The sequence below is a fragment of the Rhipicephalus microplus genome, chromosome 9, assembly GCF_043290135.1.
Source record: "Rhipicephalus microplus isolate Deutch F79 chromosome 9, USDA_Rmic, whole genome shotgun sequence".
NCBI lineage: Eukaryota > Metazoa > Arthropoda > Arachnida > Ixodida > Ixodidae > Rhipicephalus > Rhipicephalus microplus.
Genome location: NC_134708.1, coordinates 83,610,559 through 83,636,745, shown reverse-complemented (window position 1 = coordinate 83,636,745; position 26,187 = coordinate 83,610,559). Strand labels below are relative to the sequence as shown.

Sequence of the window (26,187 nt, the reverse complement as noted above, 5' to 3'; positions counted from 1 at the left end):
GGTAGAAAAACAGGATAAAGATATAGACGAGGACTGAGAAAGAGACGACAGCGCCCTGTCGTCTCTTCCTCAGCCCTTGTCTATATTTTTGCGCTGTTTTTACTTCCTAAGCATGAACCATGTACCAAATAGCCCAACTTCCGCTTCTAGTGCAGTTCATTTCCTCTAGGCCGTCACTTATTAACGTTTTTATCGATGGCATACCTGCGTTGTTTCGAAGGCATTGTCGGAGGTGAGACAAGTGCTCAAAATGTTTGTTTTTTTCCTCTGCTATTTTGAGGTCTAGAACACGCACTTTGTTGCAATGCTCATGCACGTGTGGGACTTTTTTTCTTTTTATCGGGGTAGGGGATCAGGCTATTTGATTTGCGAGAACACGGCAACTGTAAGAAGAAAAAAAAAGAATTCTTACTAGTGGGGGATGATTTCGTATGCTGTTATTTATTTGTTTCTTTTTTGTTTTTGTTTTTTTTGTTTTTGGTGATGCACGCTTTTTATATTTTATTTTTTAACATTCCCATGCTCGCGAGAAAGATCGTGGACACAGCGCCTCAACTGTCGAAATCGAGACGATTCGGCCATGTTAGCCACGTTTACCCGGGACGCTTTTACAGGACCGAATACCGGTCGTTTAGCCCACGTTAACACCAGCGACGCGCTGGCGTCGAAAACTACCAAGAACCAATGTGTCGTAGAAGAACTTTGCTCTCGGTGGAACCAGCAGCAAGAGAATTGAAAGGAACTAGTTTATATGAAATTTTGAAACTACTACGGGTTCAAAGTTCACGACGAGGCGAAATTCCAAAAACCGTCCTTCAACTCGCGGGTATACACTGCGCTAGCAACTCGCGCACTTTTGCTACATGTACGCTGCTTCTTTCGAAGAAATGCGCAACTTTAGAACAAGATCAGAACGAAGAGGATGGAAAGTCAATTATGAAAGATAAGGCAGTCATTTTTTATACGCACAGCAAAGGAATTAAACCATCTTCCAGATCACGTGGTCCAATTAAGAAACATTGACCAGTTCAAGTCGTCGCTTACAGCACCCGGGATTGTGTGATATATTGGTGCCGTTTCTTTGTTCGACGCCCTTCGCATTTATGATTGCCATTTCCAGCTCATGTGTCCGCTAAATTTTACATTTTTGTACAAGTTCTTTACCCAACATTTGTGTATTTCTTTTGCGATCATGGAGCTCACGTCAGCTTTGTATGCTCGTACCAAGCGTATCTTTTGTACCACCCCTCATGTAATGCCTCCACTGCGGAGGTCCTTGAGGTATTAAAATAAATAAATAAACAAATAAATAAATAAATAAATAAATAAATAAATAAATAAATAAATAAGGGGAATATGCTTACGTCACTTCACACTTAGTGGTGGCAAGCACCCCACGCCGTAAGTGAACCGGGGAGTTGAAATACTGCCACCATTAATCTTATTCACAAGAAGGAAAACGTTATAGAATGAGGTATTGTTATTGTCTTAACGACTGATTTGCCGGAAAACAGGTCACCACAAATGAAGTGACATCAAAGAAAAAAAAAAGATTAAGCGAAAACTATACGTACTAACCATTTCAATGACACCGCGGGCATCGGTATACTTATGGTTGAACACGCATAACAGCTTACGTATGGTAACGTCACCGAAAGCGCCATGTTACACGACCAGAATAGTGGAACGCAAAGTTGGTGACGTCACTTAAATGCCATCAGTGCATGCAGGTTCTTTCGTTATACGTCTACGGAGGCAAAACGCGCTCCAGCGCGGCGTCGTTATCACATTCTAGCTGGTTAACCACCTCATGACCATGCATTTACTGACGTCATCAAAGCCTCCATGTTGGAGCCCCACTACTTCAAGAAGTTGCGTCCATGACATGACGTACACGCCTTCAAACGCCCTCCCCCGAAGTGTCACATCCAGAGGAGCCTATACAGAACAGGCGTGGCTGTAATAATTCTACATCAATTAAATTACTTGTCAACGTAATAAGTAACACAATGAATTACTTTCGTGGCTTGGTAATTTAGTAATATAATGAATTACTTCGAGCGAGTAACTTGAACAAAATTACTTCTTCCTTTACAATTTACTTTATAACAAGATATAGCACGTCGGTCTTTTGGAATGTAACATAAAATATCGATCAACAAAACAAAGTTTATCTGACTGCCAAACATCAAGCGTGAGTATACGTGAGGGCAATGGGAGTACCAAGTGGCAATCTCCGAGATTTGAATCTATAAACCAATATGTGGTGTGAATAAAGTGCATGTACATGTATGAGTTCAAGAATGAATGGCCTTTGGTAAAGCGATTTCGATGTCGTAATATTGCATCTCAAAAGCAATAGCAAGGTAATGTCATTAGTTTTAGCCAGCTGTAATTTCTAACGTAATGCAATCACACTGAAGACACATCAGAAAAGTAATTATTAATATCAAGTAAATATCTTAAGGGTATATAATTGCGTCATATATACTATAAAATCGGCCTTCAAAGAGCAGTCAACTGTCTAGAGTGGGGCAAGGCCTTTAGAGCTATTTCGCAAACACGCGCGCGCGACCATTGCAAAACGATGATTCGGCTTTGCTGAGGCCAGTGAGTTCGTTTTCTGCAGTAGACAGTGAGGGTCGACCCCCCCTGCCTAGCGCTTCTTAAATATTCAACCTCGTGCCACATGTGGCTTGCATCAAGCAAAAATGAACGCATAAAAATACTGCAAGTTTCTGTTCTTGATTGATATGTGTCCCCCTCCCCCCACCAGGTGGTGAAAATTTCCGGAGCCCTCCACTACGGCGTCTCTCATAATCAAATGGTGGCTTTGGGACGTTAAACCGCACATATCAATCAAATCAATGATATGTGGCCCGGAGTTTAACGTCCCAAAACCACCATATGATTATGAGAGACGCCGTATAGTGGAGGACTCCGGCAGTTTCGACCACCTAGCGTTCTTTACTGTGCACCCAAATATGAGCATCCGGGCCTACAGCATTTTCGCCTCCAAGTTTCCGTTCTTTGACGCATTCTATAGCGCCGCGTGATTGAGCGGCGTATACACTATTCGTGGCACGTACGCGCCGACTTGGCAAAGGGGTGTTTTCGCACGGGCGCCGCATTAAATGCAACACTGTTTCAGATATACACTCCCGATGCGCGAAACGCACCTCGGGGTCATGTACGTAACCGGCCTTGACGGAATTCCTTGCGGGCCTGTATGTGACGAATGCGCCAAAATTAGAAACTGTTCTGGAAAGCACATTGCTGGGCTTCGACGGAAAACGGGTCTTTGAGCGCGATCGCGTTTTATGATTTTTTTACTGCCATTTTCAAGCCAATAAACAACTGATATCATCTCTAATGGCGCAAAGTGTGGAAACACTTTCTTTGCTTCGATATAGGCGCATGCTAATTAACCACGTGAGGTCGCAATGAATCTGAGGCGATAATTCCCCTGCCCCCACACACCTTCATGGCTACGGCGTTTCTAGTTGCTTCGCAACTTTGACCCGCACAGTCCGCAAAATTTTATTTGATCATTTCCTACCTTCTTTATTTCCCCACACTGAGTCGTAATTTTCACTAAACAAACGCAAAGGGATCCTTTACGCGTTCGACAAATAGGAATCGGACGGGAAAGCTATATCCTCTTAATTCACAGTCGATTGTATTAATTCGCGAGCCTCCTGAAAATATTTGCTTCAGCGTAGTTTTGCAACCCCTCGGCCCGTCACGGTGGTCTAGTGGTCATGGCCCGAAGAACGCGGGATCGAATTCCGGCCGCGGCGGCTGCATTTTCGACGGAGGCAGTATAATGTTCGGGACCCGCTTACCTAGATTTAGAACACCACAGGTGGTCGAAATTTCCGGACCCCTCCACCACGGTGTCTCTCATAATCATATCGTGGCTTGGGGACGTAAAACCACAGATATTATTATTATTATTATTATTATTATTATTATTATTATTATTATTATTATTATTATTATTATTATTATTATTATTATTATTATTGCACTACATCCAGGAACGGAGGCGTTGCAAGCTTACATGCCCCAACTTTCATCGGCGATCGGCTCACGAACGACCAACCGAGTAAGCCATGCGATGACGACACGTCATGCAACGTCATGAATTTCGGCGATCTGTGACTTCATTGCATGATTTTTTTAAGGCACTGTTGTTGACGTCAATGGTCGCCTTTCGTGCTTCATGAGGCATCTAACAGAGGCGTAGCCAAGGGGGTAGCACACTAAACCTGTGCCCCCCCCCCCTCCCGTCTCTTGATTTTTTTTTCTTTTTTGCCGTGGCGTACAGAGTACAAAATGACACTCGACAACATCGCTACGCCGGGCCCCCATTTCAGACCGTGCAGTAGTCCCCACTCCCCCCGCTCGCGCCGAAATAAATTGCCACTGAAACCGCCACGTTTACCCACCGCAGTGCAAACGCAATGTTTGTAACGTCCCAGGCTCACTCGCAAGTTCTTTTGTTATGAACGGACGGAGGCCCTGTAAAATTCATGCCGCATCATTATATCGAAAGAGGTCAAGCGCGATTTGATTATGCAGCCTTGACGGCATCAAGTTCGTCATGATGGTAAATCAGTGCGTCATGGAGCTGTGACTATGACGTCGCGGGCAAACACGGTCACTTTCTATCGGTGGGTCCGATCCGAATCGAATTTTACGATCATGATTGGCTCTTTAGAGAAAGACACACACACACACACACACACACACACACACACACACACACACACACACACACACACACACACACACACACACACACACATATATATATATATATATATATATATATATATATATATATATATATATATATATATATTGAAAAGCTGGAAAGCATTGCCTGGTTTTTCACCTGACATGCTACTTCCGGTACCGAGTGATGACTATGATATATACACTGATGAACACATAATACATGTACTACACATTATTTATAACGTTTTTGTGGCGTGCAACGCACGGGAGTTGTTCTGCCATGGGCCTGAATATCTGTCAACTCCAGGTTTGTGTCCCGTTGTAGTTTCAAGGCCATCTTCAGAGAATGCCCCTCTGACGCGTATATCGTGCGCTCACAGAGGACGTGATTGATGTCTTCTACGACGTTACATTGTGCACACAGTGGTGAGTCTGACCGCTCCGATATTGTTCCTGAAGCGATCTGTACGCAAGCTGCAGAAGGTAGCCAAAACTCCTGTTGAGAAATTTGATCCTGGTCGGGCTCCGTGGGGAACGTCAAAGCACCGTGTGACACTGGTACAAGGCTTCGTGACACTGTCTGTACTTTCTTGTCGCGGGAATGAATCAAAGGCTTCTTCTTACGTCAGACACAACCTAATGAAGCCAGCCAACAAGAAAGATAAGGAAGGCATGTGACACATTATCTGTAGTTATTTAACTGTTCACAAACTCCCGCAATATACGATGTTGCGGATAACTACAATTCAGTTCTACGTTTCAAGTTTTCAAACTTATTTGACGTTTTCTTTTTACAGCAGAGAAATAAAATGCAAGAGCAAGGAGCAGAAATGCTACAGCAGCTTGACGGGGTTCCTGTCCCCTTAATTTGATTATAAGTGTACAGCATGTAAACAAATAGAAAGAAATACATATCATTAGCATATTCATAAGCTTATATATATATATATATATATATATATATATATATATATATATATATATATATATATATATATATATATATACAACATCGGAAAACATTACCATCTATAGACTAATACAAAATATCTACATCTGTTCACGTACATTTACATGTTTTCATCTATACATGCGATTCAGCTCATAATTAAAGAAAAAAAGATATATACAGTCATGTACGCACTTGTAAACCTAACGAGAAAATACACAAAGATGCTTAGCAAGGGGTTAATGTTGAATATTGACTTTGTTACGAAAAGAAGAAAACTATTTAATGAAATAAAGACAAAAAACATCAACGTGAAATCGGCAAATATTGTTCATATAATTTTGCCCTTATCTATGACGAGCTTGATTTTAACGATTTTTTTTTTTTTTTTGTAAGAGTGCTTCACTCTTGTTTTTGAGGCTTATCCGAGGCACTTGTTGCTGCAATCGACAGGAGTCGCAAATAGTTCTTGAGTATGACAAAACCCCGTGGTTTCGTTTCTGAATTTCTTCTATTCGTGCCACGCGCTTCCACGTGGCTTAGCACTAACGACACTTCTATACCAGCTCGGCTGCAGGCTCGTGGCGTGCGAGTTCAGTGAACGACCCACTTTGCTCTGTCCGTCGTGCTCCGACAGAGCTGTGTAATGATGGATCGGAATGCCGCCAAGACCAGCTCCCACCTCTCTGCAGCTGGCTTCTTTTTTATCCTTCTTGCTGTCGGGCTGGAAGCGTGCGCACGCGCCGTTTTTCGTGCATGCGTGCACGTTGCCCCCAGGCGCGGATCCATGGTCAACGCTCAAATCCACCTGCGCCCCGAGCTATCGCACGTGTGAGGAATGTTGATTTCGTGGCGCTTAGTCGAACAGGTGACCGAGTAGTTTCAACTGATCACGTCGCGCAAAATTAAAAGAAAAATCTCCGGCACACGACCAGAGAAGGGACAAAGAGGAACGCTTACTCCCAACAAGATTTATTTCGAGGAACGTACACATCTACGTATACACATATATCGTGCATTTTTTTTTTTGCCACGCGGTGATTTACATATTGAAACATTTAATTTATATTTCTTATGTGTTTGTAGCACTGCGTGTGGGGGTTTCTTTTTGTGTGTGTGCGTGTCAGCGATGCCGCCTGCAGTGTGTTTGAAAGCTGAAAAAATTTTAATTTTGTTAATGTTGCACATTTTTGTCAGCTGTTGTGTTCTGTTGCTGCCTTACGTACATAAGAGGGTGGAGACATAGGTCAAGCGGATAGTCGATTTTATCCTCGCCCCTTCTGTCAACTATATGTTGGTGGAAATGAAAAACATCATCATTATTATTATTATTATTATTATTATTATTATTATTATTATTATTATTATTATTATTATTATTATTATTATTATTATTATTATTATACTCTCGAAATGCAGAAAACACAAAATAAGCCCACAACTGCCATACGCGAAAACATTACATTCTCAGGAAAGACAATTATTTTTTGACAAGGCCAGAGAGAGGGAATTCTGACGCAGTTGAGCCCTAATGCACACATCCTCCCTGCCTCGCACCCCGCCGCTGTGGTCCAGTGGCTAAGGTACTCGGCAGCTGACCCGCAGATAGTGAGATCGAATCCCGGCTGCGGCGGCTGCATTTTCGATGGAGGCGAAAATGCTGTACGCCCGTGTGCTCAGATTTTGGCGCACGTTAAAGAACCACAGGTGGTAGAAATTTCCGGAGCACTCCACTACGGCATCGCAAGCGGGTCATTCCACAAGAGATGTACACGAGTCCGAAAAAAGTCTCATTTTCAATTGAGTATTTCGAAATTTATGCATATACCACCCACTAGGCCTAATAGTTAACTCTACCTTGTTTATAACTGCATATTTTATGAGGCAAGAAATATCAAACATACTGAAAACGGAGGGACTAATTTCGTCGCCAGCGTTACTGGAACGTTCATACTTATGTAAAAAACAAATATTGCTGTCACACAAAAAAATTGGCCCTATATCTGCATGTTTCACTGCAAATGTCGTCGAAAGACGATAGTCTTGCGTCTGGAGAGAGGGAACAAAACGTTTATTTGATGTTCTGCGTGAGAAAATCGGTGAATTGTATTCTGGAAGCGCTGGGTTAGAGAGTCTCGATCCGTGAAGCGAAGGCGAACGAGCGCATCGAGGCACGTATAGACACGAGCGCTATCTGGCTGTAATCTTTGAAAACGAAGGAAGGCGTGCGCGCCCGTCTTGGAGGCGATAAGATGTAGAACGCAAAGTGACGGGCAGGTGCCACCACCGTGTCGTCTTAGCAAAGCGGTGGAAACACTCGCCTTTTTGCGCATCACGTTGCGCTGTTAGCGCAGCGTGATAAACGCTACGGTCCTTAGAATTACTTATGTATGCCTTCGCTAGTATATAGCCACACATACAGAATATTGACGTGTTGCTGTGGTGCCTCAGATATGCGCAGTGATTGCTTTTCAATTGACAATCGCAGAAGTATGAATGCTGAAACTCGAGCAATATTGGTGGGCACTGCGGAAGGGGTTGGCCGTATGGAAGTATCTATTGGTTCCGTTTGAAATACCGTTAAAGCGGAGAAACAGAAGGGAATGTTCTGTTGTTATTGACGTTTGTGATAATAAATTCTTTCTAAACAGAAGGACAAACGGACCAAATTTTCACGTCGAAGTACCTCAAGAAAGATGTCGTCAAGTATCGTCTTTAAAAATACATGTTGTGCACGAAATATATGCACAACAATGAGTGAAGGAACATTGTTTGAAACTGGTAGAGTGAAGCAAACTATTCTAGAAAAATATCTCAATATGGGAGGTTTTATTAAACAGGCTGCAATATAGATGCTACAAAGTTGATTGATAAATATGTAGGGTTTAAGGCCCCAAAACCGCCATATGATTATGATAGGCACCGTAGTTGAGGGCTCCGGAAATTCCGACCACCTGGGGCTCTTTAACGTGAACCCAAATCTGACCCCACGGGCCTACAGCATTTTCTCCTCCACCGAAAACGCAGCCGCCGCAGCCGGAATTCGATTCCACGACCTGCGGGTCAACAGCCGAGTACCTTAGCCTATGACAATTATCTGCTATAATTCTCGAAGCCTTCTTCTTCCCGCGGCATCGTTTCTGCTGTTCAGAACTTCAAGCGACTGCCATTGCCCGAACAGTCGCACTTGCCTTCTGAACTCAAGCCCTCAAAATCTTGCACACTCTTAACATATATCTTTCCAGTACAACGGGCCGTTTATGTGTTCTCCTCATAGCCCCTGAGCGACGGCTGCGTTGATAGCCCTCAAAACTTGACTTGCGAGGAGACTTACGTTCTGCATGCGGAAGAAAATTCTTCCTAAGTTAGACTGCTCTTTGGTGGGTTTACCGCACTTGTCGGACATAGCATATGTACGAACAGACTAGCCCAGCAAGAAGCTTTGTCTCTCACTGCGTGTCAGCCGGCTCTGAATGCCGCAGACATTAAAGTTGTGCCCGACTAAAGCACCCAACCTCGAGAGTTCACAGTGACGCCAGTCGGGAAGAAAAAAAAAACGATGCTAAGAAGGAAAGGGATGCAGCCTATTTTGTGGCGGCACGCTGAATATTAATTCTTGACAATATTTTTCTACGAGCTTCACTGGTGCGGAAGCGCTTGTATATATTCCTTCGCTTTCGATACGCTCGTCAAGGTGACCAATCACAGCAGTAGAAACCCTATACGCCCCTCCCTTCCCGATTCTTTCCCGGCTTCCACAATATAAAAAAGAGAGATCAAAGCGCCGCGCTAAAGATAGCTGTCGAGTATCGATTTTTCGGTGCTCCGTAACCTTGACGACGCCGTCTAGCGACCCGTCTGCTTCTCCTGACCGGCAGACGTTAGCGCCGTACTTCCACCAACCTCCTCTTGCATCCGCTGAAACTACTGGGATTAAACTGAAATTTCGAGACGACTTCCGGCATGGCCAGAGTGCACAGGAAGCCGGGTAATCAAAACGCGCACTCCGAACGGTCGACTCGTTTCCCGAACAGCGTCACAAGCTGAATCATCGTGCAAGCACGGTTCACGCGTTTCCTGCCTTCGTAGCAGACGACGCGCCGCGCCCCCGGCAGACGTGCTTACAACGCGAAACCGGCGGCGTTGCAAATATGACAGTAGGGAGTTTTCGAATAGGGGCCCCAAAAAAATAGCGTCGAGGCCACGGCGCATGCGCAAAACACAAAACACTGGCTGGGGTTTTGCGTTTGGGACGCTATTCCTCGAATTTAGCAAGAGCCCCAAACTCTGCCCCAAAAGCTCTGCTCCAGACAAACTTGACGGCACCCGCTGAAGTGACGGCACTCGGCCAAGACTAGAGTGACCCAGCATTGGGTTAGTGTCCAAAGTGCCGTACACCCTATTCGAAAACTCTTCGTACCTGCTTAACCCAAGGCGTGCCTAGGCAAAGGCATTGAAGCCCCAAATATTTAGGGAACCTATTCTAAAACTCCCTAATGTCGTCTAGGACGTTTTTTAGAATGCCGTATTGGTGTCGTTCAACGCCTGAATTGTTGGTACAGGGCCGAGTAACAATAAAGCCGTTCACGACGCCGTTGCTATAGCGCCCAGTTCTCGCGTGGCGCTCGGGCGGCCACTGGTTGATTCATACGGCGTCGGGTTGGCGGCGTTCCAGGCGTCCTTGCGCAACGGCACCCCCAGCAGACCGAGCGGCACCGCGCGTTATTACGTAGATTTAGAAGGACGCAAGGGCGGCGACCAAGCCTGAGGCCATTTGACTATCGACGCATCGAAATCAACCGCTGTATTCCGCATTCGTTTCACCGTATATGCCATTCATATCTCGTCGCAGACGACGCGGTGCCGACAGCAGACGACACTCCATTTAGAGTCCCATTGATTGGCGCACACACCAGGTACGGTGGCCTCTGATCGAGGCATCGACATTAACTGAATGCCGTATGTTTTGCTGTTTTCTTTTTTTTTTCGTGTACACTACTTAGAGTTGCATGCAGTAGGTTCCTGCAATGGCGAATTAGTTCTAAAAGACCCCGCGAGGTAGTGAAATGATCGCAAAACAAAAATATAATCGTCTGTTTTGAAGCGCGAAGTACACAAGAAATGCATGCTGGTTTCTGGGAAACATAGCTGCTTGCGGAGTGCAGAAAAGTTCGTCATTCAACGGAGTTTTTAGTGAACTAAAGAGCTTTCATTCTGGTAAACTTGTATAGATTTATTGTGCATGTATAGCTCCGTTCAACGAAGCGGTTTGATTACTTTTTTCCCTCTCACTCTCATACAATTTCTTGAGGGGGGATCTTGGCTCTGGTATCTTCCCCGACACACACACACAGGCAGTTCTCTTCAATGAGGAAGGGGGGCTGTCTCGGCGCCGAAGTTATATCATGTTTACATGAGCGGTTAACGACAGTAGCATATCTTATTTTACTTATTCACCGATTTGTAGCCGACTCGCGATGTATTCAGGTTATCGCGGCCGCTTCATGCATGACAAGTGCCGATTATGGGACACGTTGTACGGGTAAATCGTTTGACCGTTCGATGCGCTCTTCTTTGGCGTTACTGTGGTCGCTCTGGATACCATATTTCGGAGTGCATATTTATAGCTATGCTGTACATCTTTGCGCCGACTTGTGCGCATACATCGCTGCTCCGTATGGTGACGTATGAACACCGTTGTTCTTGAAACATATGCAGTGTTTTAAGAACAACGTTGAGTGAACATTTGTTGCTTTTCATCAGTCACTGTATACGTATGTTGTGGGCAGATGAGACACATTATGCGGTCACTGTTCGGTCATCATGTTCCGAGCCGCGTACATTAAATTAATCCGTTCCAGAGGTGTGTATTACAAGTGTGCAGGTAATATTTTGCCTGAGAGTGGCCTAAACAGCCGATATGGAAGGCTCACCGACTGACTATTTAGTTAAAAGTTAGTAACTTGAGTAGTATGACTTTACAGGGTGACGTAGTATTTGGATAGTAGGTGGTTCATGAACAGCGCAGACGTAAACGGGCAAGGTGAAAAAAAAAAAACGAGCGCAAACTGTACCGCGGTAATCCTCATTAATAAAACATTATATCTTTGGATAAGCTCTTCGCAGATGGCAAGCACTGGAGGGGTGAGAGGCTCAACTCCCCCCCCCCCCCCCTCCCCCCCTTTCTTTATGGGCGAAGCTCCTTATACCGTGGCTCGCATGTCCCGTGTCGTCGTAGTAGCCAGTTGCATTGCATTGGATGTCAATAAAAACGGTGTCACAAGATATCCACGGAGTGAATAAATGATGAGTGTGGTGAAGCGTCCATCAGTCAGTCCGTGATTCAATGCGTTCGTCCATCCGTGCATGCATCCGTCCATCCGTCCGTCCGCTTCACCCCACACGTCATTATTCACCTCGTAAATATGCTGCGATTTTTTTTTAATAGCCAACCACACTTGCGATTAGGGGATCCTTTAAGAGTTGAACGCAATAGTAATGTCCTGTCCCTAAAGCGTACTTCGACGACTCAGTGCATATTTTTTTATAGTATGATGTTACGGCAAGTATAAATCGTGTAATTACACTACATTTTAATCGATTAAGTTGCTTGTGTAAGTGAAGCTTTGGCACATGGCTGCGCTCTGTGCAATGGGAAACATGTAGGCTCGCGCGAAGGGTGAATTTTAGGATCGAAGCGAATAGCGATTCAGGTTTATTATTGTCGAACAGAATTCTAATAGTACATATATCACATATAGAGAAAAATGGACATATTTGCCATGACCCATCGAACCTGAACAATATATTTTGAAAATTCGAAACAAAGCCTGTTCAAATGTCGTTGTTTTAAACAAGTGGTAGCCACTTGAAATTGTAGTAGGATTTGACTTTCAGTGGGCTGCAAGTGATAACCGCACTTGCACTAGTGTCTCTACCAGTCTTGTCAACATATATGGCTATAGCGATAAGATCTACCTCAGCTTGAGTCGCTGCCCATAATTTTTTTTATGTTCGAATAATATAATTTAACCTAACGGCACTAAACGCTAAGTTTGAAGCAGGTTCTTAGGTTCTAGCCCACGATTAACACAGGACGGCACGTTTCTGCATGCTTCGCTCTTTAGCTCTTCGTAGGAAGTGCTCGCGCAAAAAATATTTTAGTTACCATGGCTTGCAGATTAAGACGAAAATCTTTATCTTATCATACTCGCGGTGACCGATGTCAGCCCGGCCCCCTGGCGCGGGGCCAGCTGTGCCGTCTCCCTTTGACTAACAGTTCTGACGCGGGAAAGAGAGCGAAAAAAAACTTTTATTTTGAAACCCAAGTCCGGGTCTGAGCTCTATACACTCTAAAAACTGCGGAGGGTATCGCAGGTGTAAAAAGGCGAGGTTGGTCTTCAAAGTGCTCTTCTACTCTCGCAAAACATCAGATAGAGTGAAATACATTTACACTCTGCATTAAGCGAGAGAGTGAAACAGCTATCTACTCTTCCTCTTTTTGAGAGAATGAAAAGCCCGTATCCTCTTCAGCTATGAGAGAGTAAAGAGCAGTTATACTCTTGCTCTTGATTACTTTTAGATGCGTAGGCCCACCGCGAGTGATTAGCACTATCTAATAACCACACATATATGTAGTAAAACTTACTGCATATATTTGTGAGACGATAGAGATGATTAACTAAAGGAACAGCATTTTCAGAGCGCGCCAGTGGATTTCAGCGCACTGGAAGGCACTTGGAACTCTTAATATCCAAGTTTTTTAGCTTTGGATCTGTGTAGTGAAATAAGCGTGTACTGTCTCATCCAGTCGGTCACGATCGAAACTCAACGCAAATGGCTGTGACATTCTTCTTATATTAATATTCATGTTTTGCACTACGACCATCGCACACGGCGATGGTGCCGTAAGCATAACGTACGGCAGGGCTACAGTGAAGTATTATAGCTTTAGTCGCAGAAGGTGAACAATAATGACCGAAAATATGTCAAAGGAGGTGAACAAACTAAATTGTTTAGTGTACATTGCAGAAGCGCAATGTTTCGTACGCAGAAATGGCTAACCACTTAGCCAGGCAGTGCAAATGACGTTCATATAATCTGCTGCAGTAATATTCTTTTTTTTCTACTGTAAAAGAACGTGCCGGATAAGCGTTCTAAGTTCATGAAGCACAAAAAAAAAACAGTAAACACATTACCTATAGTCAGGCTGGTTTCGCAAAGCGCGGAGACACTCAAATCTGAGTCTAAACAAGAAAATGCAGGCGTCACCAACATTACTTATCACATGAAGAAATAAACGCCCATTATATATCCGCCTATTAGGGTGGTGTATAATAAAGAAAAAGAAAAATCAGGATGGTGTAGTGGTTACCGTCGCAATCGGCAGTGCATCTAGAGGCTGAAGGTTCGAGTCCCCTCTCAGTCACGTTTTTATTTACATTTTTGTCATAGTGTTTGTATTTAGCTATCTTCACAATCTGCGCGCACGGAGATCCGTCAAAAACAATTAAAAAGCCCAATTCGGGCTGAAGGTGTACTGTTACTCTCTTCGATGGGGCCATGCTACCCTGCTTCAGGCAGCGTTATCTTACTCTGTTGAGGGGGAGGTCTTTGACCAGTTCGGGGGGATCACTGTACTCTGCCTCAGCAAGAGGTGATTTACTCTGGAAAAAAGAGTGAAATATGGCACAAGAAAGTACTCTCCCAAAAAGAGTGCCCAGCACTCTCTTAGTTTTTAGAGCGTGGGGCGAGGCCTTGATGACCTCCCCTAAGATGGTTTGTATATGGTTGAGGAGAATCGCCCACGAGAAGGTCGCTTCGCCCAGATTCGCGACGCAGGCCTGCAAGTGTTTAAGAGCGGAGTGACAGGATAAATGGGCCTTTACGAGCACTGGAACGCGAATGACATCTGCACAATGCGCGAGAATACGGACTGGCACCAAACAGACGCAGATTGGGCACGCGTCTCACTGCGATTGGCGGTGAAAAAAAAATTGAAAAAGAAAACACGCACGCATTCCGCATGTGCACCATTCCACAGGGAGCGGGGAAAAAAAGAGACATGGCATAGTCAGTCAAATGACCGACAGCTTTCGCTGAGCTCAGCAGAATTTACAAGGTGTTCTTCAATTTTATTTTGCCTTTTCCCTCATTCGCCTTTAGTAATGGCCCTCTGTATTTATCATAATCATGAGCGGCAGCCTATCATATATCCACGATAATGTCCCTAGATTTACCTCTGTTTTTCTAACAGGGAACATCTATAGGGACTGTAATCTACGAGTGACAAAAATGTTGCTCCAATTGCTCCAATATTGCTACACGCTGATCGAAAGTGTGATATTTGTTTATAAAAGCTCCGAACTGCTCTAAAACGACCCTTAGAAAATGAAGACCAAGAACTTTAATCGTCTGAATAGTTTGCAAACCCCAAGAAAACTGGAAACAATTTCTCTGCTATCATCTTTGTATGCTTGTCTGCAGTTTATCTGACCTGATCTCACTCATGCGACAAGAACTCAGTAGTGGATCCAGAGGGGAGAGGAGGTAAGGATGACTCCCCCCCCTCAAAGCCTGTGTCAGCACCCCACCCCTTTTTGCTGTGCCTGTCGTCCACCTTGTATTACCAATTAGGACAAATGAGTGGGAGCAATATGACCACAAATTAACAGAATTCATGCTATGACGGAGTTTTCGTGCTACCAAATATATGGCGATGAATGCTACGAAAAAAATAAAGCTGTTATTGAACAAAACAAAAGGCGTAATTAGGCAACAATTGTTTTCGGGACGCTCTGAAAGTGGATGGAGTCAGTAATGCAGCCAAGGTGTTCCATTCCTTACAAGTTATTGGGAAACATGATTCGGCATACGTTAGTGTGTTGAAATGGGGAATTGTTACTTCTATAATTGATTATGTCGAAAAAAAAAGGCAGGGTGCTGGTTGAGTGGGATATGGCTAAACAACATCATTGCTGCAGCAAAGTAGCCTTTTTTTTTTCCTCCTCCAAAGGCGCTCCAGAGTGACATTCTTTTTCAGCTACAAACAGAAAAAGTCCCTTCCATCACTGATTCACCGCGGTAACAAGGACATGCCAGTTGACCACCAGCCCTCGCTGAGACCTGCGAAAGTGGAGTCCATCTAAGGTTTTTATTTCATACATATCTTATTTTTGTCGCCCCACCAAACCATCTGACGTCTGCAAGCTTCTCATCTTTCAGCCCCGCCGCAGTGGTCAAGCACTTATGGCGTTAGACTGCTAACCTGAAGGTCGCGGGATCGAATCCCGGCTAAGTCGGCTTCGATGGAGGCGAAAATGTTGGAGGCCTAGATTTAGGTGCACGTTAAAAAACCCCAGGTGGTGGATTTTGCGGAGCCCTCTACTACGGCGTCTCTCATAGCCATCTTGGTTTTGGAACGTTGAGATTACATGACTGCATGGCAAACGTAAGAAACATCCTGACGTGGTAATCATGATATGCAAGTCATGTAAGTCGTGGCTACGTGCACACCACGCTCATGGTGCGCTCGGGGTCATTTCGCTAGCTCCACATATACCAAATTTGGTATCACGTGACGTGAACAGACGACGAAGGTAAATGAAACGTCCAAACACGATTACCATCATATGGAAGTCATGTGCGGCACAGTTTACGTCCGCCCTGTAACGTTGTGCTGATTTTAAGGTGACATATCAACCTTCCTCATTCGTGCTTCGCATATCATCTTAGGCTGAAATACGTGGCGCATATCATCGATTCCCACTGTATGTGGGATCTGGCTTTTTTTTTTTTGAATCTTTCTCGATTCTTTAGTCTAGTCACAGACAAGATGACCATTTTTCGCTCACAACCAATGACGCCTACACAGACGCCGGGAGTCCTGCGAAAGGAGCTCTTTAGCGCAACCGCGTTAACGTTACCAGTTGAAAGCTCGTCGGCTCTTCTTAAAATATTACGCTCGGCTGTGCATTTGTCAGGAAGGTCTAGACACGAACATGTGTCTGTACGGGAACAAACAACCCGCCGGAAATACGCGTAAGGTATGTTTGAAGTCACGTAAGTGGGCGAACGGGATTAAGCCTCTATCGCTCAAAGCTTGGCGCAGATGTGCAAAAGCGAAGAGGAAACATTGCATAGCCATGTACGGCAGAGCATAACAAAGAGTGGAAAAGGTTCGCGCCAGGGCGAGGAGGAGGGTGGGAAAGGGTGAAGAGTAGCCTTGTTTAGTATAATACACAAGGTTGTGGGAAAGGGAAGTGGGAGTCAGGAGAAGGGTAAATGGTAAAACATATAGGATATTCATGTTTAGAGGTACAGCTAGTGGTGGGAAAGAAAAGGGAGGGTGAAAAGGAGTGATTTGAAAGAAAGGATAGAAGGCCTATACCAGCTCGATTGTTTCTTCGGTCTTTGCATCCCCCCCCCCCCAAAAAAAAGAATCGCCGTAATTATTTTTAGGTTGTGTAATTGACTATAGTTAACCTTCCTGCATTCTCTCCCTCAGATATGACTCGACAGAATCAGGAGGTTCGAGAACCTCCAACTTAATTCGCTGCGTCGGAAAGTTAATCAACTCTGGATATCAGTAAACGGGGCTTCGTAAGCATTTACAACTCCGCTTTCTTTATCGCGTCAATGTCCGACGGCGAACGCCGGCAGCTGTCCTTCGATATTCGGGGTGATGTGTCATAATGCTCGAAGAAACGAGGAGACATGGCGCATTTCGAGGGCGGCGAACTTGGGACCGTTATCGTCGATGCGCTATAGCGCCTCCCGCGTCACGAATAAACGAGGCCGGAATGGCGATAAGCAGTTCGAAGCGTGCAAATTCAAAGCACATTTCGCCGAGCGATTTGATCTCGGGTGCCGACCACATCATTTTTACGCGGAAATAGACACCTGGAACGAAATTACGCCGCTATATATATAGTATGCAAGGTTGTATTCTGTTACTCAGGACATCCGATCGTGAAGGGAATCGTCGTGCCGCACTTGGTGTTATAATAGCCCTGTAGCCAGACAATATCAGTGTCGGGCGCCGGTAGTTTGGTCGAGACACTTAAGTTCGCGTTGAAGACGCTTTTCGCAGCTTATTGAAAGTCGCGAGTTCGATCTGTAAGGGAGTATACAGTGGACGAGACAGTGCCGCAGAATCGGAGAGGAGCAACGCAACTAATAGCGCAGCTAAATACAGCTTACCGCTGAAATACTACAACCGACACTCAGGTGAGTCATGTGACACGTACGTCACGAATACCGCGGTTTTTTTTTTCTGTTTACGTCATTTGCGTTCTAGTTTATAGGTTCTCATGACGTATACAAGCCAAGCATTACAGGCTTGTAATCGGGAATTTTTTTTTATATTTGGGGTTGGGGGGGGGGCACTGATGAAGGCCTTGACTGTTCCACAAAAACACATAATTTCATGATTTATTTTTTGGTGAAGTGCCCCTCCGCACAACGAAACTTGGGGGGAGGGTATTTTTCTAGCTTCGGGCTGGGCCGAATAGGTTCATCGCAGGCAAGGTGTAGTAGAAGGCTCCATAAAAGTCTGCCCGTCTGGCGTTCGTTTCATTTCTAGGGTCTTACGCTCGAAATTATGACGCGGTTACGCTCGGAAGCCACAGTAGGGGGACACCGTATTGATTTTTACCACCTAGTGTCCTTCAACGTGCACTTAAATCAACGCACACTGGCGTCCTTGCATTTCGCCCGAATGGAAATTCAGCTGTCGTAGGCTGGAATCGAACATGTGTCCTCTGTCTTAGCTGCACCACTGCTAATTATGAGCTTTATTTACAACGCAAAAGATTGGGTATTTCACCAGGCAATGAGCCACCGAAAGTAGCTTGACAGCACCTGGGAACCGTACAGTAATCGGTATACAGTCACAGATCTCGCTAGAATACCACGACAATTTTTAAGCGCTGTACTCAAGATACCCCATCCCAGGTAGTCATCAATGTATTCAGATATATTGGCAATACATCGTAAAATAAATATTCTTTCTAGAACTTCAAAGACATTTCACAGTACAATGTGCACTCAGTATTCTAAATCCTTGAAGGCGAAATCCTAAGCATTCGCCGGAGAGTCCAGAGCCAAGCGCCCTGGTTGCAACCGATGCGGTGCCCTCGCCCAACATAAACAGCTTGTAATGCGGCCTTGATTGAGCGCGCTCAGACTAGGTGCGAGTTGACTTACGTACCCGTCAAATGATGGACCCGGTGATATGGCACTTTGGGCGACTCGTGGGCTCGCGCAGCAAATGAAACTGGATCCTCGACCAACGCAGACAATATTGTAGAAACTGATAGATTGTTTGAAATAAGAGCGCAGTATACGTAGACGCGGATAAAATAGACAGGGACAAGCGCTTACTACCAACCGGAAGTTTATGCGGAAAGCTGTGGAGTATATACTGACAGATGAAACAGTTTCGTGGCACATACGATAAGGCCAAATCGCAAACCAACATGGCAAAACCGATAAAATATCTGCGTATGTCTGCGTAATATCTGCGTAAGGCATAGTGGGCGTTCGTAAGGTGGGGCTGACATGATGACGAGGGAAGAGAGAATGCGATGAGAGAATGTGTGGCGAATCTTTGTAACTCCACTCGTACTGGACGGATTTTTAAAATTTTTGCAACGTTGAATTTGTGAGTCAGTACGCTTTTCCAGTGAATTAATTTCATGGTTACTAAAAATATTGATTGATTTGTGAGGTTTAACGTCACAAAACCACGATATGATTATGAGCGACGCCGTAGTGGAGGGCTCCGGAAATTTCGACCCCCTGGGGTTCTTTAACGTGCGCCCGAATCTGAGCACACGGGCCTACAACATTTCCGCCTCCATCGGAAATGCAGCCGCCGCAGCCGGGATTCGATCCCGCGACCGGCGGGTCAGCAGCCGAGTACCTTAGCCACTAGACCACCACGGCAGGGCATGGTTACTCAAAAAAAAAAAAAAAAATCGCAGCATATCCACGGAGTGAATAATGATTGGTGGGGCGAAGCGTTCGTCAGTCCGTCCGTGCTTTCGTCCGCCCATTCGTTCTTGCTTCCATCCATCCGTGCGTCCGTGCATCCATGTGACTGTCGGTGCATCCGTCCTTTCGTGCGTCTCTTCATGCGTCCGTCCGTACGTCCGTTCTTCCGTCCGTCCATGCATCTGTTCGTGCGGCCGTCCTACTGTATGTCCGTCCGTCCGTTAGTGCGTCCGCCCCTCTGTCTGTGCGTCCATCAGTCCGTCCGTCTATCTGTATGTCCATCCGTTCATCCGTCTATCTAGTGAGCGCTCCAGACACCGTCCATCTCGCATCTTTTCATCATGTATTCATCATATACAAGTGCCACCATCCAGCGGACATTCTAAGAACCGCTCTTTCGTGTATGTGCCACCGGTGGCTACATGCACCATCGGAGGATGGACAGACCCACAACCTAAGGAGCTTCGCCCTTAAAAGTGTTTCAGGGCCCCTTTAAACCAAAGAAATAATTCTTCCGTTCACGTTTTTACGCATATAACTCTCGAAACGCGATAACAATGCGAGCGAGGAAAATCGAAGGGAACCGCAAGCTGCCGTACTACTTGCGGAGCGACTCGAATGTACGTTCTGCCACAAGACGTGCACAAGAACTGCGCGCCTTGCGTCCACGTCCCACTACTAGCAAGCCCATGAGCACATACATCCACCCTTATTGGAAGAACGAGCTGGCGGGTGCCGGAGCGTGGAAACAAGCGTTACAGCAAGGTTGTCCCATGAGAGAACGTGATGGTCATTACGTGATGAAGTGGTGAGAAGGAAGCACAGCGTTTTGTGGTGGTGGTGGTGGTGGTGGGGGGAGGGGGTTACTGACGTCACAACCTTGCACGCCACGCGAATACCCGGGAGAGTTGTGGTACACAACAACGACTGAATGTTTTTGGCAACCCAATCGCACCACCACGCCTGCGTGGTTTAATTGTTTACGCTTTTACCGGCCCTTCAGGCGCTAATTATGATACACTGTCTACAATTTTTTTCTTCAGATTACTCACTCGATAATTTCAAAGCAGTCGTTATTACATTCCACCAAAGAAAATGAGATAATGCAAGCTGGTTTGTACGAGTTTGAGCAATTATTTGCAGTCAGCGTATTATTCAATATTCCATTATCATGTCTTCAGTCATACTCATTTTTGGCATTAAAAGAATGAAGTTACAGGCTCCAAATATGTGCACAATTAAATTTCGCTTGCATTCATTCTGAGAAACGAAATTTATTATTTCTGACGTTTTGCTATGGAACTCTACACGTCAGGCGACCAGTTGAACATCGTAGTAAGTGATCGGATGCAGTGATACGCTGCAAACCGAGGTTAAGCCAAATACACATCGACTCTGTGAAGGTTTAATCCGTCTAATGCGCCATGTATCTCGCCCACGTTTGGCCGCGGGATGGCAGAACTATAGCACAAGCGAGTTGCGTGCACAGGCCTAGCACACCACGGAGTCACACGCGACTTTGCTCAATGTTCTCTTTAGTTGACACGTTTTGCGTTTTATTCTGATATAGAAGGCTTGAAGGCTTGCCCTAAGTTTTGCTGACCGATTGGCAATCGTATACCTGAACGTTAAGAAGCAAAGCGATTGTTCTCGTGAGTTTAATAATACCGAATTGAGCAACACGCTTAGGCAAGCGAGAAAACGTGCAATCAGGAAATACAGGTGGTGACGTTGTCTTGGGACTTCAAGTTCCTTCAGGACCATTCCGTTCCGAAGCAACATTCCTGTTGCCGCCTATGACTCGGAGTGTAATTCCCGAACAGCTCTGCGTACCAAATCGGAATGGCAGACAGTGCTGCGTGCGACCTTGTTCACTGCGGCAGCGAGGAAAGCATCTCGCACGTCCCGCGTCATCGTCCGCACCAAACGGCTCCCAGAGACAACGGCTGTCAGCATGCCTCGATAACTAGCCGCTTTCGTTCGAGCATGCAACCAGAAAGCGACATGGCGCTTCCGAAGTTTTTGTGGTCGACCAGCCTCGTTAAACGACTATGAAACGGCCGTACTTGAGCGCGTGTACATGTGGTTATTTTTTTCCTTTTTTATAAATAATATTTTTTATCGCTGCTTGCTTTTTACCCCCATCCCAGCTTACCCCTCAAGCCCCTTACTCCTTTCCATGTGCAGGGTTGCAAGCCGAAAATCTTCTGGTTAACCTCCCTGCCGCTCACTTGACCCTTATCTCTTTCTCTTGTCGCCTGTTACGATTAATAACGCTGTTTGTATTGCCAAAAATCTTCTTCTGGTTAACCTCCCTGCCGTTCACTTGGCCCTTATCTCTCTCTATCTCTTCTCGCCTGTTAATTAATAACACTGTTTGTATTAGCTAAACAGGCGTGTCGAGTCTGCAGCATGTGTGTTCACGAGGCATCCCTTACCATCACAATGCGTACAAACATGACCGTGGGGCAAGAACGCTAAACTTCAAAATCGGGGCTCGGATTGCGCTCATTCTAGACACCGAATACCGGCACCTTTTTTTTTTTCGAAAGCAGACGTCACAGAACAAAACCACATATGAGAGAGAGACGGGAAAGGCCTTCCATGAAACCATCAAATGACAAAGTTAACAGACATTTGCTTGTCCGCCTTTCGCCCCCGCTTCAACACTATTTTATCCGGACCTTCGCGGGAATAAATGTTATGACTGCGGCGCTCTAGCTCTAGACTGAATGCTTCCATAATACTAGCGAACACGCACAAAGACTGCACATGAAGACACGGGACAATCGCTAGACACTAACCATTTTTCAACCGACATCAACAGTTGAAGTCCAGCGGTTGTCCTGTGTCTTTGTGGATGGTACTTTGCGCTGAAAAAGAAGAAAACTTACAAAAAGGAAGAGAGCACAGACTGCGCCTGTCTATGCCCTCTCTCTCTCTCTCTCTCTCTTTGCGCAAAATGTCATCCACAATAGAATACCAACTCGCCCAACGCTCGGTTCACGTAGCGTATACGTGCGTGTTATCTAGTATTGTGGTAGTATTCAGTCAGTACCAACTAATAATAATATGGAGAGTTTTACATCCCAAAACTCACGATATCTCTATTAGAGACGCCGTATAGCGGAGGGCACCGGAAATTCTGTCCATCTGGTGTTCTTTGACGTGCACTGACATGGCGCAGTGCACGGGCCTGTACCACTTCGCCTCCATAGATTTGCGAAAGCCGCGACCGTAATCGAACCCGCGACCAATCTATCTGGTCAGCAGCCGTGCACCCTAGCCACCGTTTCTCTGTCTGTGAAGGCAAACTTTCACAAACTTTTACAAACGGCGTAGGTACCACTTTGCACGTGTACCCATCACGTCATCGATCAGCAGACCTTGTTTACGATGAAGTCGATCGCAACACTTCCCTGCTTCCGTCTCCAAGGTCCTGGAAAGTAGCGGGCCAATCGCGCTCTTTGCGTCCTCGAAGTTCGAGGTAACCTGTACACGCCGTCCGAGAGAAAGAACGCCGAATCGTCTGCGCAGGAAAGCGGAGCCGCGTCGAACGAAAGTGAAAAGATCGCGTCTGGTCAACTTGTTCCAGGAGAGAGAGGAAGGGAACCACGCCACCACGCGTTACGTCTACTACAGTAGCTCAACCCGCGCGTTTCCCCCCCCCCCCCGTCAAACGTGGCTGACGTAGGCGGCGGCTCGCACGTGGAGCACGAGGTGCACCGGCGCTCGCTCACCGCAGGGGCTCGTCTCTGACGTCATCGACGCCGTGTAGCTGCGGAAAGGGCGCACAGCTGCTACCAGCGCCGTCGTCGAAGCAAGAGCGACCTCGCATTTGTCGTTCGTGTACTACGTTCGCGTCCAGAGAATACATTGTGTGTGCGCGCACGCGGCGGTCGGTGAAATACGGCTTTGTTCTTTCATTGCGTCATCTGCTGCCGGCACTACAACCGCTGAAAGCTCGCTCACCGGCTGTCGTGCCTGCTAGTACAGCAACCCTGCAACACGTGAGTTACATTTCACTCTGCCAGTTAAGCAGCGTGGTAATCGGCTTCCGGCGCGTTTGAAGCGGTGTTGTGTCACAGCGAAGTCCTTTATGCAGCAGTGATGTTTAAGCCCTGAATGAGGCCGGTGTCGTAGACAGCCAACTCGGCGGGTAGTGATACAGATAGCGGATGCGTACCCAGCAGCTCTTGGCATTGCTTAGCCATGCACAGTATAGTATAGCACGCGCGCGCGGGGGGGGGGGGGGGGGTGATGAGGAGGGTGAGGTGTAATGGTGAGCGGGTAAACGATTGCATAACCATGTGCAGTATCACACGGCAAGCGTCGGGAAAGATGAGTAAGGAGAAGGGAAAGGAGAAAGAGGGCAGTATATAATTAAAGAAAAAAAATTATAACGAAAGAAGAAAGAAAATGTACGAAAAGATAACGATGAAAAGTAAAGAAACAGGAAGGATGAATAGAACAAAAAAAAGTGAGGAAAGAAGTGTGCGTTCTCTACGACGTGGCGCTTGCCGACCACCTCTGCTGTTTCCTCGTATTTCACAAACTCGAAGAGAGAGCTAGCTGTAATATGTTCCTTCTTCTTCTTCTTCTTCTTCTTCTTGTTAGTATCGTTTTTCTCCTTCTTCTTGTTATTATTATTATTATTATTATTATTATTATTATTATTATTATTATTATTGTCCATGTCTCCTTCCACCTAATATGATGCCATGTATTTACCTGTATCGTATTTCCCGGCTAGAAAATCGCTGTAGGTTCGCTTTCCCGAATGACCGTTTTGGCCATATCGAATGTCAGCAATGCTGCAACCGCAGAATGAAAAAGGGCAGCGAAGAGGTTGGGAAAAGGAGGACGTGGTAGGGGCACCATAGGTGAACCATACCGAGAGAGGACTTCAGTGCAAGCCAGTTGGTTCGTAGTATTGAGCGAATTTTTTCTCCGCGAAGCGTACGAGGACGAAAGACCGAGAAACACGCACATTTCAGCACGTGGCGCTCGTTTGCCACACGACTGTTTCTCCGTCTTTCATCCTCGGCTGTCTCGCGGTGAAAAAAAAAATTGCTCGAGTGAAGAGACTGTAGAGTCTTCGATAAGGCAGGACGTCCACCAGCAGCGCGTGCACAAACTTCGTAACAGAGGCCGTGAATAATAATTGAGAATCGAACGCGGTTCTCCGTCGTGTGCACGGTTCAAGCACAAGAATCGGAGTACCGCCTATAGCCGTACACGGGAGGTCAACTTGGGGCGGCAAGTCCGCGCGCGCGACCGCGCATAGTTTCACCCCAGTCTTCTACCTCCCCCCCCCTCCTTGCAACTCATGCCTCTGCGATCGATCAATTAATCAATCAAGGGTGAACTAGTGTGCATAGTATAAAATGTACGTATTTGAATTACCGTTGTGCCAACGCCTACATGTCAGCAATACCCACGTGCGCGCTATTTGCAAGAGCCTCCCTAAGCGTCCACCTCGGCTGCCGGCCCGGAAGTCGCGGGTTCGATGTCGGCTGCGGCGATCGTATTTGAGCGGAAGCGAAATGTTGCAGTAGTTGAAGAACCTCGGGTGGTCGAAATTTCCCGAGCCCTTCAGTATACGGCGTTCTTCACAATCATGTCGTGGTTTTGGGACGTATGCTCCAGATAACATTATTAAGAGCCTCCCTGAAAGATCATTCCTGCGGTACTTCTAACCACGTGGCATACATCGTTAATCGATGAGGCATGCAGGATATCCAACATTTGTCAGCAACATATTTCGTAAAAAAAAATGGCGGGGCTGAACTTCCTTCAATGAAGGTTTATTGACGCGACACCTAAAGGCTACGGACATCTGTCAGCCATCGCAGGTGTTCCCGTCGCAGCCTCCCATCCGATCGGCTTCTCTTTCAACGTACGATTGTTGGCCTCCTGGAAACTGCTCGCTCTATGATAAAAAAATAAGTATAAGCAATAAGGTGACAAATGGATGTGTAAAGACTGTACGTCCAAGATCAACGACCAACGTTGACATGTCAGAGAAGTCGGAATGTCTCTAATGCCTTCACCTAAGAGGCTGGAAGATGAATGTCAAGCTCTTTTTTTTTATCAGCAGAATGTATCAATCTCTCCGTCCCTCTCTCCCTCAAGGCAGTTTAAATTGTTTTTTGAACATCCTTGGTCTGGATGGCTTCTACGTGACGAGTCGCCATCTTGCATCGAGAAGAGAAACCTAGGATAAACAAACGTAACTGTTATTTTTTTTAGCTTACTTCGTGTTCAAATCTATGAAAATTTGAACATTCCTCACATTGAGCGCCTGGAAAAGTGTCTGCTTCTGTGCGGACGATCATACAGGTGACATCCGAGCCGTCCTAGCAGTTCGCTGAGCTTGTTTTGACAGCAAAGTAGCCTGCATCGTTTTTGTCTGCGATGGTCTTTTCGAATATGTCTATTTTGCCGGCTATATAATTGGAATGGTACTTAAGATGGTCGCCCTCCGGTTAGCTGTCTAT

At 45.8% G+C, this 26,187-nt stretch overlaps 1 protein-coding gene across 4 annotated transcripts in view; it reads left to right on the top strand.

The window, feature by feature from the left end:
• The window catches only part of Tdh (L-threonine dehydrogenase), an 87,301-nt gene that overhangs the window by 4,162 nt on the left and 56,952 nt on the right, over nucleotides 1-26,187 (top strand). The window contains exon 1 of one of the 4 annotated variants that reach the window (XM_075874004.1): nucleotides 10,445-10,608. The exons of 1 other annotated variant lie outside the window; for it this stretch is intronic. The gene's annotated coding sequence lies outside the window, so the exon portion shown is untranslated. Of the gene's footprint in view, nucleotides 1-10,444; nucleotides 10,609-17,812; nucleotides 17,921-23,564; nucleotides 23,698-26,187 lie in introns of those variants that run through there. 2 more of the 4 variants (XM_075874003.1, XM_037415109.2) reach the window with 2 other exon arrangements.